Source organism: Arachis hypogaea, chromosome 14, assembly GCF_003086295.3.
Source record: "Arachis hypogaea cultivar Tifrunner chromosome 14, arahy.Tifrunner.gnm2.J5K5, whole genome shotgun sequence".
Lineage (NCBI taxonomy): Eukaryota > Viridiplantae > Streptophyta > Magnoliopsida > Fabales > Fabaceae > Arachis > Arachis hypogaea.
Genome location: NC_092049.1, coordinates 39,677,996 through 39,693,270, shown reverse-complemented (window position 1 = coordinate 39,693,270; position 15,275 = coordinate 39,677,996). Strand labels below are relative to the sequence as shown.

Genomic DNA, 15,275 nt, shown 5'->3' with positions numbered 1-15,275 from the left:
ACAATTAATGTGATTGATTCAAAATTTTTAAGTTTGTTACTTGCCTAGTAAGAAAGGTGCAATCTTTAAACTCTAGAATAATACCTTTTTAGTTTCTTGTTAGTCAAGTAATCAACTTTGATTTCAAAAATCAAATCTTTTTAAATTTCTTTTTCAAAATCAATTTCAAAATCTTTTCCAACTTCTTTTCTAACTTCTTATCTTTTCAAAAATTGATTTTCAAATCTTTTTCAATTAACTGCTTGACTTTTTGTTTGATTTTAAAAGTTTACTTTTTCAATCATATCTTTTTCAAAACTACCTAACTAATTCTTTCTCTAATTTTCGAAAATTCCTTCCCTCTTTTTCAAAATTCTTTTTTAAATTAACTAATTGTTTTAAATTTAATTTAATTTGATTCAATTTTCCTTTCTTAATTTTTGAACTTTAATTTTTATTTTTTATTTTAAATTCAATTTAAAAACAAAAATACTTTTATTTTAATTTATTTAATTTTCGAATTTCTCTTCTCCTTATCTCTTTCTAATTATTTATTCATCTACTAACACCCCTCTTTCACCCAAGAATTCGAACTCATTCCTCTCCCTTGTGTTTGGATTCTTATCTTTTCCTTCCTCCATTATTCTCTTCTTATACTTACATAAGGAATCTCTATACTGTGATATAGAGGATTCCTCTTCTTTTCTGTTTTCTTATTTTTCATATGAGCAGGAACAAGGATAAGAACATTCTTGTTGAAGCTGACACTAAACCTGAAAGGACTGATAAACCACTATTTTATGGTTTATATTGTGTTTAATTGTGTGGTTTTATCATGATCCTTACCCACTTATTCATTAAATTAGCATGAAATTATAATTCCTTCCTGAATTTATAACATGTTTGAAAACTGCTTCCTAGAGACTTTAATTATGTATTTTTAATTCTCCTTTATTCCATTCGATGCCGTGATCTGTGTGTTGATTGTTTCAGACTTTATAGGGCATGAATGAGTTGGAGATTGGAAAGGAAGCTAGCAAAAATGGGAGGAACACAAGAATTAAGGAGATAACCAGCGAGAAGTGACGCGGTGAAGAACTGAAGATTGATGGTTTAGAGGCTATAGTAAACTCTCGTTGCAAGTATAGTTACTAAACCAAGCAATCAACCTTTCTTACAAACGTTTTGGTTGTCACAAGTAACAAACCCCTTTAAAATTGATAACCGAGTATTTAAACCTCGGGTCGTCTTCTCAAGGAATTGTAGGGAAGTATGTTCTTATTATTGGTTATGAAGATTGTAAATTGGGGGTTTTGGAAGTAAGGTGGGAATATGTTATATGAAAAGTAAAATAAAACAATAATAATAAAATCTCTTGGCAAGGTATAAGAAATTGGAAGTCCAGACTTAGTTATCCTTATCAATAACAATGAAAGTCGAATCTTAATTCCACTTGGTCAGCCTTTACTAAAATAAAGGAAAGTCAAGGGACTAATTAGTTTGATCTTCGAATCCTATTTATTTCCTAAGAAAAGGTTGGGATTATTGAAGCTCAATTCAATTAGCAAAGATAACAGTTATCAATTATGCTGTTGAGTTAGATAATTCCTGAGTTACTAATTTCTTAACCAAGATCAAAAGGGGAAAAGTAAATCTACTGGAATAAGAATCCCTTCAGATGGGAAGTAATAATCATGTAAATAAAAGAGAGCAATAATAACTGAAATACCTCAAATAACATTAATTCAAGTAATCTGGAACAGTTCATAAACTAAATTGGGAAAATAAATAAAAATAAAGAACCTGGGATTGAGAGTTACTCCTAAAACTAAGAGAAGTCCTAAATCCTAAGAGAGAGAGGAGAGAACCTCACTCCAAACTAAATCTAAATCATGAGAAGTGAATTATGAGAGCCTCCTATGAATGGATGCAATCCCCCACTTTATAGCCTCTAATCTGTGTTTTCTGGGCCACGAACTGGGTCGAAAACAGCCCGGAAATCGCTAGAGAAGAATTCAAACACGCTGATTTCCGTCACTGCGACGAGGCCGCATGGAGCACGTGGTCGCGTCGCCTAGCGTCAGGAAAACTATATCATATTATATATAAAATCGAAGCCCGGACGTTAGCTTTCCAACACAACTAAAATCGCGTCATTTGGACCTCTGTAGCTAAAGTTATAGCCGTTTGAGTGCGAAGAGGTCAGGCTGGACAGCTTAGCAATTTCTCCAACTTCTTGTATTCCTTCCACTTTTGCATGCTTTCTTTCCATCCTCTGAACCATTCTTGCCCTGTAATCCCTGAAATCACTCAACACACATATCAAGGCATCTAATGGTAATAAGAGAGAATTAATATTAGCAATTATAAGTCCAAAGAAGCATGTTTTCAATCAAAGCACATAATTAGGAAGGCAAATATAAAACTATGCAAATAGTATGAATAAGTGGGTAAAGAGTTGATAAAATCCACTCAATTGAGCACAAGATAAACCATGAAATAGTGGTTTATCAACCACCCCACACTTAAACACTAGCATGTTCTCATGCTAAGCTCAAGAGAAACTATAAAGATGAAGAGGAATGATAGAGAGTATGCAATGCAACCTATGAATGCAACTACATGCAAAATGATTCTACCTACTTAGTTAAAAGTAAACAAATCCTTCAAGAAGAAATATGAACTGGATTTCACTAATTCAAATCATGAAAATGAAGTACAAATAGACTTGCAAGAAGAAAATAGCTCATGAAAGCAGGGAACAAGGAATTGAGCATCGAACCCTCACTGGTAGTGTATACACCCCAATCACTCAAGTGTTTTTAGGTTCGATTCTCTCAATTCTCTACTAACCTTACTTTCTAAGGCTTGCTCTTTATCTAACAATCAACATAAATTTAATGCATAAATACACAAATCAAGAGGTCTTTTAAGGGTTGTAATGGGGTTAGGGTCAAGGTAGGATTGTATTTGGCCAAGTGGACTAAAATCTGAATCCTTAATTAACTTAAACTTTCCACCTAACTTTAGACAATCCATGTAATCATAATACCACATCTAACTATCCATTAACCATGTTTTCCACATATTCATGCATTCTAGTTTCAAGTACAGTACATATGCATTATTTTCACCACTTACTTTGGGGCATTTTTGTCCCCTTTTTTCTTATTTGCTCTTTTTCTCTTCTTTTTATATTATATATATATATATATATATATATATATATTTTTCAATGCATATGATTAAATTATTGAATGCATGAACATGTCCTAAACATTTCTTTCACATTTTCAGAAAATTCTAACATACTCAATTTTTCAAACCAAATGTTTTCAATCCCACTTTTCCCCACACTTAATTCATGAGCACTCTCACTAGTCTAAGCTAACCAAGGATTCAAATTAAGGACATTATTGTTTTTCTGCTTAGAGTTAGTGATGAGCTAAAGTAAAGAACAAAGGGGTAAAATAGGCTCAAATTGGTTTGCAAAGGATAATGAAAGGTAAGGCCATATGGGTATGTAAGCTCAGTGAAACAAAGGCCTCAATCATGTAAGTGTATGCATACATAAAATAATGGAAATATAGAATTAAGCAAGACAAAGATCACAATTTTAGAGAGAAAAATACACACATAAAATACTGGTTGAAAAATGCAACCAATTCAAATAGGCTCAAAATCTCATAGGTTTTGTGTGTTCGAGCTCTAAACCATGTTCCAGTATAATATTTCTTCAAACAATTGTAACATTAAATTTTATTCAAATTAGTGAAATTTTCTAAAAGGTTTCTTGAAAAAGAAAATATTACTTTAACCAAGTGGTAAAATATGCAAAAAAAATCAAACAAATATGCAATTAAATATGCAAATGCAACAACTAACAAAAAATAAACCATTGGTGTTTGAGATAGGAAGGTACTAACCCACGGAGATTGGTATCGACCTCCCCACACTTAAAGATTGCACCGTCTTCGGTGCATGCTAAGATGTACAAGTGGACGGGCTGTTCCAACTGATGCTTTTCTTCAAGGATTGTGCAGATGGACTTGTTTGTCTCCCCTTTTAAGCGTCTTCTGGTTCTCTTCCTGGTGGCCATCCTGAAAGAAAAAGGGAAAAAAGTTAACCCAATAATAGAGATAGGAAAATAAATGAAGTATGGTTGGGTTAATGCCAAATGATAAGGGTCTCATTTACATGGAAGCTTCAACATGTACGTGAGAAAACAAATAAAAGCACATGGCAACTCAAGAGTGCAATAATTTGCAACAATAGGGAAGAGAGTGTGGGTAAGGAGAGGTAATGTAAATTCATGTCAATGCAAAAAGTAATACAGGTATAAAAGATTGGCATTGATATAAATAATATTACCTATCCAGAATAAAACAAGTCACTAAGCACCCAAAAATAATTCAAGGGAAGATGCAACAGTTAAATATGAAAATTTTAACACCAAAGGAAAAATAATTAATTTAGAAAAGAAAATAAAAATATGCACAAAATTAAGATGAAATGAATGAAATATGCAAATAAAATAGAATGGAGGTGAGAGAAAATAAGAAAGGAAGAAGAAAGAAATAAGAAAAGATAAGGATTAGAGAAGAAAAGATAAGAAAATTGGCTGATCTGGATATTCTGTACGCCGCTTGTGACACGGACGCGTGAGTGACGCGGTCAGGTGGTGCGCAAGAAGGTCAGGTGACGCGGACGCGTGGGTCACGCGATCGCGTGGCCTGTTTTGTGTGATTGGCACGAGTGCAGCCTCGCGGTCGCGCAACTCTCTGTTCGAAACTCTTTTTGCCGAAATTCTGGGTGACGCGATCGCGTGGGGCATGCAATCGCATGAATGGCCATCTTTTAAAAACGACGCGGACGCGTGGGGCACGCGTTCGCGTGGTAAGGCTTAAGCTTCCAGCACGAGTCCAGCACAACTCCAGCTCAACTTTCGGCCATGCACCTTTTGACGTCGAAATCCAGGTCACGCAGCCGCGTGGGGTATGCGATCGCGTGGGAGGCCAATATTCCCATATGACGCGGTCGCGTGGGGTAATTGGTGCCATTGGCACGCCTCCAGCGCTGCTCCTGTGTAACTCTCTGTTCATATTAATATTGTCTCCCATCTCCTTGCGACGCAGACGCGTCGCTATGCGGTCGCGTCGCGTGCTCGCTTTTTTTTTTTTAATCTGAAAAGATGCAAAATACAGTGTTAATATGAATGTGATGCAAAACTCCAGGTTCAATAAAATAAAATAAAACTTGAAAACAAATAAAACTAAATAAAAATGTAAAATGAACGATCATACCATGATGGGTTGTCTCCCACCTAGCACTTTTAGTTAGAGTCCTTAAGTTGGACATTTGATGAGCTTCCTGTTATGGTGGCTTATGCTTGTATTCATCCAGGAATCTCCACCAATGTTTGTATCTCCAGTAACCTCCGGGGTCCCAAACTAGGCGCAGAGAGCCTTCAAGTAAGTTGAAGCAAGTTACAAGGCCCCAAGAGTGTTGATTTCCAGAATGAATTCTGGGGTTCCAAATCTTGCTTTTGCACCCGTCTTCAAGTTGATTATCATGATTCCATCCGGGTGATTCAGCTTTAGAATTCTCACTGAAGTGTCCAAACAACTTCCTAGACCCATTCAATTGAGCTCTACACCAACCTTTGCGTTTAAACTTAAAGCTTCCAACCATAATGAACCTTGCAGGACAGTTCTTACAACTGACCATCTTCCTCTTACTCTTAATGCCACAAAGTGCTCTAAGTTGACCATCCATCTCTAGTAGCCCATATTCAAGTGGGATTAGAAAGCTAAGGGATATGAAATTTACCCACTTGAATGTTGTGAAGGATGATGGCAACTTAGGGGGAGGGGTTTCCAACAACTTTGGCAAGGTAATTTCGAGCTCCACTCCCTTGTGCTCTTCTTTGACATCTTCTACCTCTTAATCAACCTCTACAAAATCTTCAACCATGATCTACCTTGGAGGTTGTACTCTCTTCTCAACATCAACATCAAACACTGTGGAAGGAGGCTCCGTGACTGGACTTTCCAATGGAGGTACAGTATCTCTTAAGTCTGCAACCACTTCTTCCTTTTTAATAATTGTTGCTTTATCCAGTTGTTTAAGTATAAAATCGTACTCATCCTCGATGTTTTTCTTTCTATGACAACTCCTTTCAACTATTCTTTCATCTTCAAGGGTCTCTCCTACCCTTACCCGTAGGGCCTCCTCTAGCTCTTTATGAAGTATGGATTCGCGAAGATGATTCCTTCTTTCCTGTTCCATATCAATAGCATAATTGGGATCATCTTGCTTTTGGATTGATGGATGTGGGTGTTCTTCCATGGAGGGTGGTGATAGGATGAAAAGATCATTATGTGGTTGAAAAAGAAGTGCACTAGAGCTTGAGGGTTGATTGTTGAAGGTATTTGGTGGTCTGATTTGGGCGACGAGAGCTTGTATAGTAGAGTTTAGATTGGCAAGTGCTTTCTCCATGGAGGTTTGGGGTGGATCTATGTATGGTTCATTTGGTTCATAAGGTGGTTGGTATGGTGAATGTGGGTTAGGGTCATATGGAGGTGAATGGTGTAAAGGGGCTTGTGAGTATGGTGGTCCCAAGTTGTGTTGAGGAGGTTCATAGGCATATGATGGTGGTTGTTGATAGTCCATTGGAGGTGGTTGTTGCCATGAGGGTTGATTAAATCCTTGTGGCTCCTCCCATCTTTAATTGTTCCAACCTTGATGCCTGTTCTCATTGTAATTTCTTCTTCCTGCAACATAATTGTAACCAGACTCATAGCCAAAGGGGTGAGAGTTCATAGTAGCAATTAAAAAAATGAAAATAAAAATAAATTTAAATTAAAAGGTTATTTAAATTTTGAATTTGAAAATTAAAATTTGAAATTTGAAATTTTTGAAATTTTGAAATTTGAAATTTGAAATTTGAAAAAAATTTTTAAATTTAAATTTTGAAAATTCTTAAATTTGAATTTGAAATTTGATTTTTGAAATAAGATAAGATAAGATAAAAATTTAAAAAAAAAATCTGAAAATTTTTTTTTTCGAAAAAATTAATTAAAAATATTTTTGAATTTAATGAGGAAAGAGAAAAATAATAAAATGACACCAAATTTCAAATTTTTAGATCAAAATGAAGAAAACAACTAAGAACAGCTTGAAGGTCAAGATGAACGTGAAGAACAACTTGAAGATCAAGATGAACACTAAGAACAAATTTTTGAAAATTTTTTTTTAATAACTAAATAAAAACAAATAACCTCTTAACTTATGGAAAAGCAAAAATAAAAACAAATAAACAAGCAAAAATAAAAAAAATATTTACAATAACCAATAATAAGGCACACGTTTGCAATTCCCCAGCAACGGCGCCATTTTGAAGAACTGAAGATTGATGGTTTAGAGGTTATAGTAAACTCTCGTTGCAAGTATAGTTACTAAACTAAGCAATCAACCTTTCTTACAAACGTTTTGGTTGTCACAAGTAACAAACCCCTTTAAAATTGATAACTGAGTATTTAAACCTCGGGTCGTCTTCTCAAGGAATCGCAGGGAAGTATGTTCTTATTATTGGTTATGAAGATTGTAAATTGGGGGTTTTGGAAGTAAGGTGGGAATATGTTATATGACAAGTAAAATAAAACAATAATAATAAAATCTCTTGGCAAGGTATAAGAAATTGGAAGTCCAGACTTAGTTATCCTTATCAATAACAATGAAAGTCGAATCTTAATTCCACTTGGTCAGCCTTTACTAAAATAAAGGAAAGTCAAGGGACTAATTAGTTTGATCTTCGAATCCTATTTATTTCCTAAGAAAAGGTTGGGATTATTGAAGCTCAATTCAATTAGCAAAGATAACAGTTATCAATTATGCTGTTGAGTTAGATAATTCCTGAGTTACTGATTTCTTAACCAAGATCAAAAGGGGAAAGGTAAATCTACTGGAATAAGAATGCCTTCAGATGGGAAGTAATAATCATGTGAATAAAAGAGAGCAATAATAACTGAAATACCTCAAATAACATTAATTCAAGTAATCTGGAACAGTTCATAAACTAAATTGGGAAAATAAATAAAAATAAAGAACCTGGGATTGAGAGTTACTCCTAAAACTAAGAGAAGTCCTAAATCCTAAGAGAGAGAGGAGAGAACCTCACTCCAAACTAAATCTAAATCATGAGAAGTGAATTATGAGAGCCTCCTATGAATGGATGCAATCCCCCACTTTATAGCCTCTAATCTGTGTTTTCTGGGCCACGAACTGGGTCGAAAACAGCCCGGAAATCGCTGGAGAAGAATTCAAACACGCTGATTTCCGTCACTGCGACGAGGCCGCATGGAGCACGTGGTCGCGTCACCTAGCGTCAGGAAAACTATAGCATATTATATATAAAATCGAAGCCCGGACGTTAGCTTTCCAACGCAACTAGAATCGCGTCATTTGGACCTCTGTAGCTAAAGTTATAGCCGTTTCAGTGCGAAGAGGTCAGGCTGGACAGCTTAGCAATTTCTCCAACTTCTTGTATTCCTTCCACTTTTGCATGCTTTCTTTCCATTCTCTGAACCATTCTTGCCCTGTAATCCCTGAAATCACTCAACACACATATCAAGGCATCTAATGGTAATAAGAGAGTATTAATATTAGCAATTATAAGTCCAAAGAAGCATGTTTTCAATCAAAGCACATAATTAGGAAGGCAAATATAAAACCATGCAAATAGTATGAATAAGTGGGTAAAGAGTTGATAAAATCCACTCAATTGAGCACAAGATAAACTATGAAATAGTGGTTTATCACGTGGTCGCATGGCTCACGCGACCGCGCGAAGGAGAGCAAATCACAGTGACGCGGCCACATGGCTCACGCGGCCGCGCGGATTGGAAAAGCTCAAGCGACGCGGTAGCGTGGACGACGCGAACGCGTGGCAAGGAAAAGCGCGAATGACGCATCCACATGGATGACGCGATCGCGTGATATGTGCGATCTACATAATCTGCAGAATCCACTGGGGGTGATTTTGGACCTTATTTCGACCTAGTTTTCGGCCCGAAACAGTAGATTAGAGCCAGAGAATATGCAGAAACAAAAGACAACATTCATTCTACATAGTTGACAGTTTTAGATCTAGTTTTTCCTCCTCTAGGTTTTTTTTCTCTCTAGGTTTTAGAATTTTAATTTTCAATTGGTCTTAGCATTGGAACATTGAGAAGAGTTATTTCCTCATCAAGACTTCGTCATTCTAGTTCGTTCTCTTAACTTGGTTTTATTCTTCCATGTTCTTTGCTTTGTTCAATTTTGTCATTTGAATATTTTCATAATTATTTAATACAAGGATTATTTCTTCTATTTTAATTAATTTTCCATTCCAATAATCATGTCTTCTTTTAATTCCCTTTCATGTGTTATGGGTTTATTGTTTACAATGAGTGAGTAGTTCCCTCACTTGATGGGGAGTTGATTGAAAGGAACTCTTGAGTTGGAAGGATTGAAAGAAAAATTGTAATTGGGTTAACTGATGGATTGTTATCTAATCACTAACACCAATCCCTTTGAACTAAGTGGGTTACAACTCGTGAACAGATCTAGCATTCCAACTTATTTGACTTTCCTTTACCTAGTAAGGGATAACTAAACAGAACAACCATTAATTATAAATTAATCTTGAAATCATCCCATCAACAATAGAGATTCCAACTAATCAACTCCCAGTCAAGGCTTTTATTCATATTATTTGAATTTTCTCAATTTAATTTTCCACCTACTTAACTCAACTTCTTGGAACATCTGATTAATAAAATAGCACACTTTTCTGCAACTCGTTGGGAGACGACCTGGGACGTAAACTTCCAGTAATTTTTAATTTAAACTCTCTGTGACATATTTCTAAATTGATAGGCAGATTTTCGGTGAGTTAAGAACTATACTTGCAACGTAACTATTTTAATAATTTTCAATTCACCAAATTCTTCGTCTCATCAATTTTTGGCGCCGTTGCCGGGGAGTTGCAATAGAGTGCTAAAGTTATTCATTAGAATTTATTTATTTGCATTTTATCTTATTTTGCTACTATGAGCTACATGTTTCTTTCGTCAAATGACGCGTTCACTTCCTGATCCGCGCTTGCTAATATTCGATCCTAAAATTGAAAGGACTATTTCACGAATAAGGCGAGAACAGTGTCGGTTAGTCCACTCTGAGGGCGGATCTGAAAGTGAACTTGAGGAAGAAACTAGCCTCCGTTCTACTGCTTTACGTGCAGAAGACATGGCAGCTAGGAGAGTTACCATCTAGGAGGAAGGAGCCCCTGATTTTACAATGCAACCGTTTCAAGCGCATCATCCAGCGGTGGCTACAGATTTTGAAATAAAGACCGCACTGCTAAATTTGATGCCCAAGTTTCATGGCCTACCTGCTCAAGAGCCTATCAAGCACCTGAGAGATTTTCAGGCAGCCTGTTCTACTGTCAGGCGTGATGGTACTGATGAAACGTCAATTTTGCTGAAAGCTTTCCCGTTTTCTCTTGAGGGAAAAGCAAGAGAGTGGTACTACACTCAACCTCTAGTGAATGTATCCAACTGGGATACACTCAGAAAGGAGTTTTTGGAGAAATTCTTTCCATCTGAAATTACTGATAAACTGAGGAAGGATATTTCCACAATTGTTCAGGATGACAATGAGACTCTCTTTGAATACTGGGAGCGCTTCAATAATCTTCTGGAAGCATGCCCCCACCACAGGATTGACAAGATAGTGTTACTTAGCTATATCACACAGGGCATGAGGCCCCAAGATAAGACCACATTGGAAAGTGCTAGCAATGGGTCTATGAAGAAGTACAATACCACTGATGAGGCTTGGCAATTGATCAGCAATTTAGCTGAATCTACTAGGAACCACAAACAAAAGCAAGGCCGTTCAAAAGCCGTTTGGTACGCGGAATCGTGATTACACTTTAATTATGTAAAATTCATTGCTCTTTCTTTCCCTGGAAATGGCGCCAAAAACATGATGCCAAGACCATGGTTCACAACTCCGTGTAACTAACCAGCAAGTGCACTGGGTCGTCCAAGTAATACCTTACGTGAGTAAGGGTCGAATCCCACGGAGATTGTTGGTATAAAGCAAGCTATGGTCACCTTGCAAATCTCAGTTAGGCAGATATAAATTGATAATGGTGTTTTCGAATAATAATTAATAGAATAGGGATAGAAATACTTATGTAATTCATTGGTGAGAATTTCAGATAAGCGAATGGAGATGCTTTCGTTCCTCTGAACCTCTGCTTTCCTGCTATCTTCATCCAATCAGTCTTACTCCTTTCCATGGCTGGCTTTATGTGATACATCACCACTGTCAATGGCTACTTTCGGTCATCTCTCAGGAAAATGATCCAATGCCCTGTCACAGCACGGCTAATCGTCTGGAGGCATCACCCTTGTCAATGGCTTCATCTTATCCTCTCAGTGAAAATGGTCAACGCACCCTGTCACGGCACGGCTATTCATCTGTCGGTTCTCGATCATGCTGGAATAGGATTTACTATCCTTTTGCGTCTGTCACTAACGCCCTGCAGTCGCGAGTTTGGAGCTCGTCACAGTCTTTCATTCATTGAATCCTACTCGGAATACCACAGACAAGGTTTTAGACTTTCCGGATTCTCTTGAATGCCGCCATCATTCTAGCTTACGCCACGAAGATTCTGATTAAGAGATCTAAGAGATACTCATTCAGTCGAAGGTAGAACGAAAGTGGTTGTCAGGCACGCGTTCATAGGGAATGATGATGATTGTCACGTTCATCACATTCATATTGAAGTACGAATGGGTATCTTAGAAGCGAAACAAGATGAATTGAATAGAAAACAGTAGTACTTTGCATTAATCTTTGAGGAACAGCAGAGCTCCACACCTTAATCTATGGAGTGTAGAAACTCTACCGTTGAAAATACATAAGTGAAGGTCCAGGCATGGCCGAGATGGCCAGCCCCCAAAATGTGATCACAGGATCAATAATATAATCCAGGATGGTCAAAAAGACTAGTAAAAGGTCCTATTTATAATAAACTAGCTACTAGGGTTTACATGAGTAAGTAATTGATGCATAAATCCACTTCCGGGGCCCACTTGGTGTGTGCTTGGGCTGAGCTTGAGTGTTGCACGTGTAGAGGTCCTTCTTGGAGTTGAATGCCAGCTTTTGTGCCAGTTTGGGCGTTCAACTCTGGTTTTGGCTCCTTTTCTGGCGCTGGACGCCAGATTTGGGCAGAGAGCTGGCGTTGAACGCCAGTTTGCGTCATCTATTCTTGGCCAAAGTATGGACTATTATATATTTCTGGAAAGCCCTGGATGTATACTTTCCAACGCAATTGGAAGCGCGCCATTTCGAGTTCTGTAGCTCCAGAAAATCCACTTTGAGTGCAGGGAGGTCAGAATCCAACAGCATCAGCAGTCCTTCTTCAACCTCTGAATCTGATTTCTGCTCAAGTCCCTCAATTTCAGTCATAAAATACCTGAAATCACAAAAAACACACAGTCTCATAGTAAAGTCCAGAAATGTGAATTTAACATAAAAACTAATGAAAACATCCCTAAAAGTAACTAGATTCTACTAAAAATAAACTAAAAACAATGCCAAAAAGCGTATAAATTATCCGCTCATCACAACACCAAACTTAAATTGTTGCTTGTCCCCAAGCAACTGAAAATCAAATAGGATAAAAAGAAGAGAATATACTATAAATTCCAAACTATCAATGAAACATAGCTGCAATCATATGAGCGGGACTTATAGCTTTTTGCCTCTTGAATAGTTTTGGCATCTCAATTTATCCATTGAGGTTTAGAATGATTGGCATCTATAGGAACTCAGAGTTCAGATAGTGTTATTAATTCTCCTAGTTCAGTATGATGATTCTTGAACACAACTTCTTTATGAGTCTTGGCCGTGGCCCTAAGCACTTTGTTTTCCAGTATTACCACCGGATACATAAATGCCACAGACACATAATTGGGTGAACCTTTTCAGATTATGACTCAGCTTTGCTAAAGTTCCCAATTAGAGGTGTCCAGGGTTCTTAAGCACACTCTTTTTTTGCTTTGGACCTTGACTTTAACCGCTCAGTCTCAAGTTTTCACTTGACACCTACACGCCACAAGCACATGGTTAGGGACAGCTTGGTTTAGCCGCTTAGACCAGGATTTTATTCCTTTTAGGCCCTCCTATCCACTGATGCTCAAAGCCTTGGGATCCTTTTTATTGCCCTTGCCTTTTGGTTTTAAGGGTTATTGGCTTTTTGCTCTTGCCTCTTGGTTTTAAGAGCTTTTGGCTTTTTCTGCTTGCTTTTCTTTCTATTATTTTTTTCGCCTATTTTTTTTTTCTGCAAGCTTTGTTCTTTGCTGCTTTTTCTTGCTTCAAGAATCATTTTTATGATTTTTCAGATTATCAAATAACATGTCTCCTAGTCATCATTCTTTCAAGAGCCAACATATTTAACATTCTTAAACAACAACTTCAAAAGACATATGCACTGTTCAAGCATACATTCAGAAAACAAGAAGCATTGTCACCACATCAATATAATTAAACTAAGTTCAAGGATAAATTCAAAACTCATGTACTTCTTGTTCTTTTGAATTAAAACATTTTTCATTTAAGAGAGGTGATGGATTCATAGGACAATCATAACTTTAAGACATAGTTACTACTTACTAATGATCATGTAATAAAGACACAAACATAGATAAGCACACAACATAGAAAACGAAAAACAGAAGAAATAAGAACAAGGAATGAATCCACCTTAGTGATGGTGGCGTTTCCTTCTTGAGGAACCAATGATGTCCTTGAGCTCTTCTATGTCTCTTCCTTGTCTTTGTTGCTCCTCCCTCATTGCTCTTTGATCTTCTCTTATTTCATGAAGCATGATGGAGTGCTCTTGATGTTCCACCCTTAGTTGTCCCATATTGGAACTCAATTCTCCTAGGGAGGTGTTGATTTGCTCCCAATAGTTTTATGGAGAAAAGTGCATTTGAGGCATCTCCAGGATCTCATGGTGATGAGCTTCATACGCCTCTTGAGCTCCATGAATGGGCTCTCTTGCTTGCTCCATCTTCTTCTTAGTGATGGGCTTGTCCTCTTTAATGAGGATATCTCCCTCTATGTTAATCCCAGCCGAATTGCATAGGTGGCAGATGAGGTGAGGAAAGGCTAACCTTGCCATAGTGGAGGACTTGTCAGCCACCTTGTAGAGTTCTTGAGGTATAATCTCATGAACTTCCACCTCTTCTCCAGTCATGATGCTATGGATCATGATGGCCCGGTCTATAGTAACTTCAGACCGGTTGCTAGTGGGAATGATTGAGCATTGAATGAACTCCAACCATCCTCTAGCTACAGGCTTGAGGTCCACTCTCCTTAGTTGAACCGGCTTGCCTTTGGAGTCAATCTTCCATTGAGCTCCTTCCACGCATATGTCCATAAGGACTTGGTCCAACCTTTGATTAAAGTTGACCCTTCTAGTGTAGGGGCGTTCATCTCCTTGCATCATGGGCAAGTTAAACGCCAACCTCACATTCTCCGGACTAAAATCTAAGTATTTCCCCCGAACCATTGTAACATAGTTCTTTGGATCCAGATTCTTACTTTGATCATGGTTCTTGGTGATCCATGCATTAGCATAGAACTCTTGAACCATTAGGATGCCGACTTGTTGGATGGGATTTGTTAGAACTTTCCAACCTCTTCTTTGAATTTCATGTCGGATCTCCGGATACTCATTTCTTTTGAGTTTGAAAGGGACCTCAGGGATCACCTTCTTCTTGGCCACAACATCATAGAAGTGGTCTTAATGGGCTTTGGAGATGAACCTTTCCATCTCCCATGACTCGGATGTGGAAGCTTTTGTCTTCCCTTTCCCCTTTCTAGAGGATTCTCCGGTCTTAGGTGCCATCAATGGTAATGGAAAAACAAAAAGCTTATGCTTTTACCACACCAAACTTAGAATTTTGCTCGCCCTCGAGCAATAAAAGAAAGAATAGATGAAGAAGAAGAAGAAATGGAAGAGAGGGAGAGTGGGAAGTATTTCGGCCATATGGGTGGGTTTGGGTGGGAAATTGGTTTTGAATTTTGAAGGTAGGTAGAGTTTATGAGGTAGGTTTATGGGGAAGAGTGGATGGATGTGAGTGGTGAAGAGGTGATGGGGAAGAGAGATTGAGGTGATTGGTGAAGGGTTTTTGGGGAAGAGTGTTTATGGGGTTGTGTGAAAGAGAGTGGTGAGA

At 37.6% G+C, this 15,275-nt stretch overlaps 1 protein-coding gene and 1 non-coding gene across 2 annotated transcripts in view; one reads left to right on the top strand and one right to left on the bottom strand.

Annotated features, from left to right (window-relative positions):
- Positions 1–15,275, top strand: part of LOC112742546 (uncharacterized) — a 43,470-nt gene that overhangs the window by 17,238 nt on the left and 10,957 nt on the right. The window lies entirely within an intron of this gene.
- Positions 10,636–10,742, bottom strand: LOC112745527 (small nucleolar RNA R71). The gene has a single exon (XR_003173451.1). It is a non-coding gene; the product is annotated as a small nucleolar RNA R71 (small nucleolar RNA).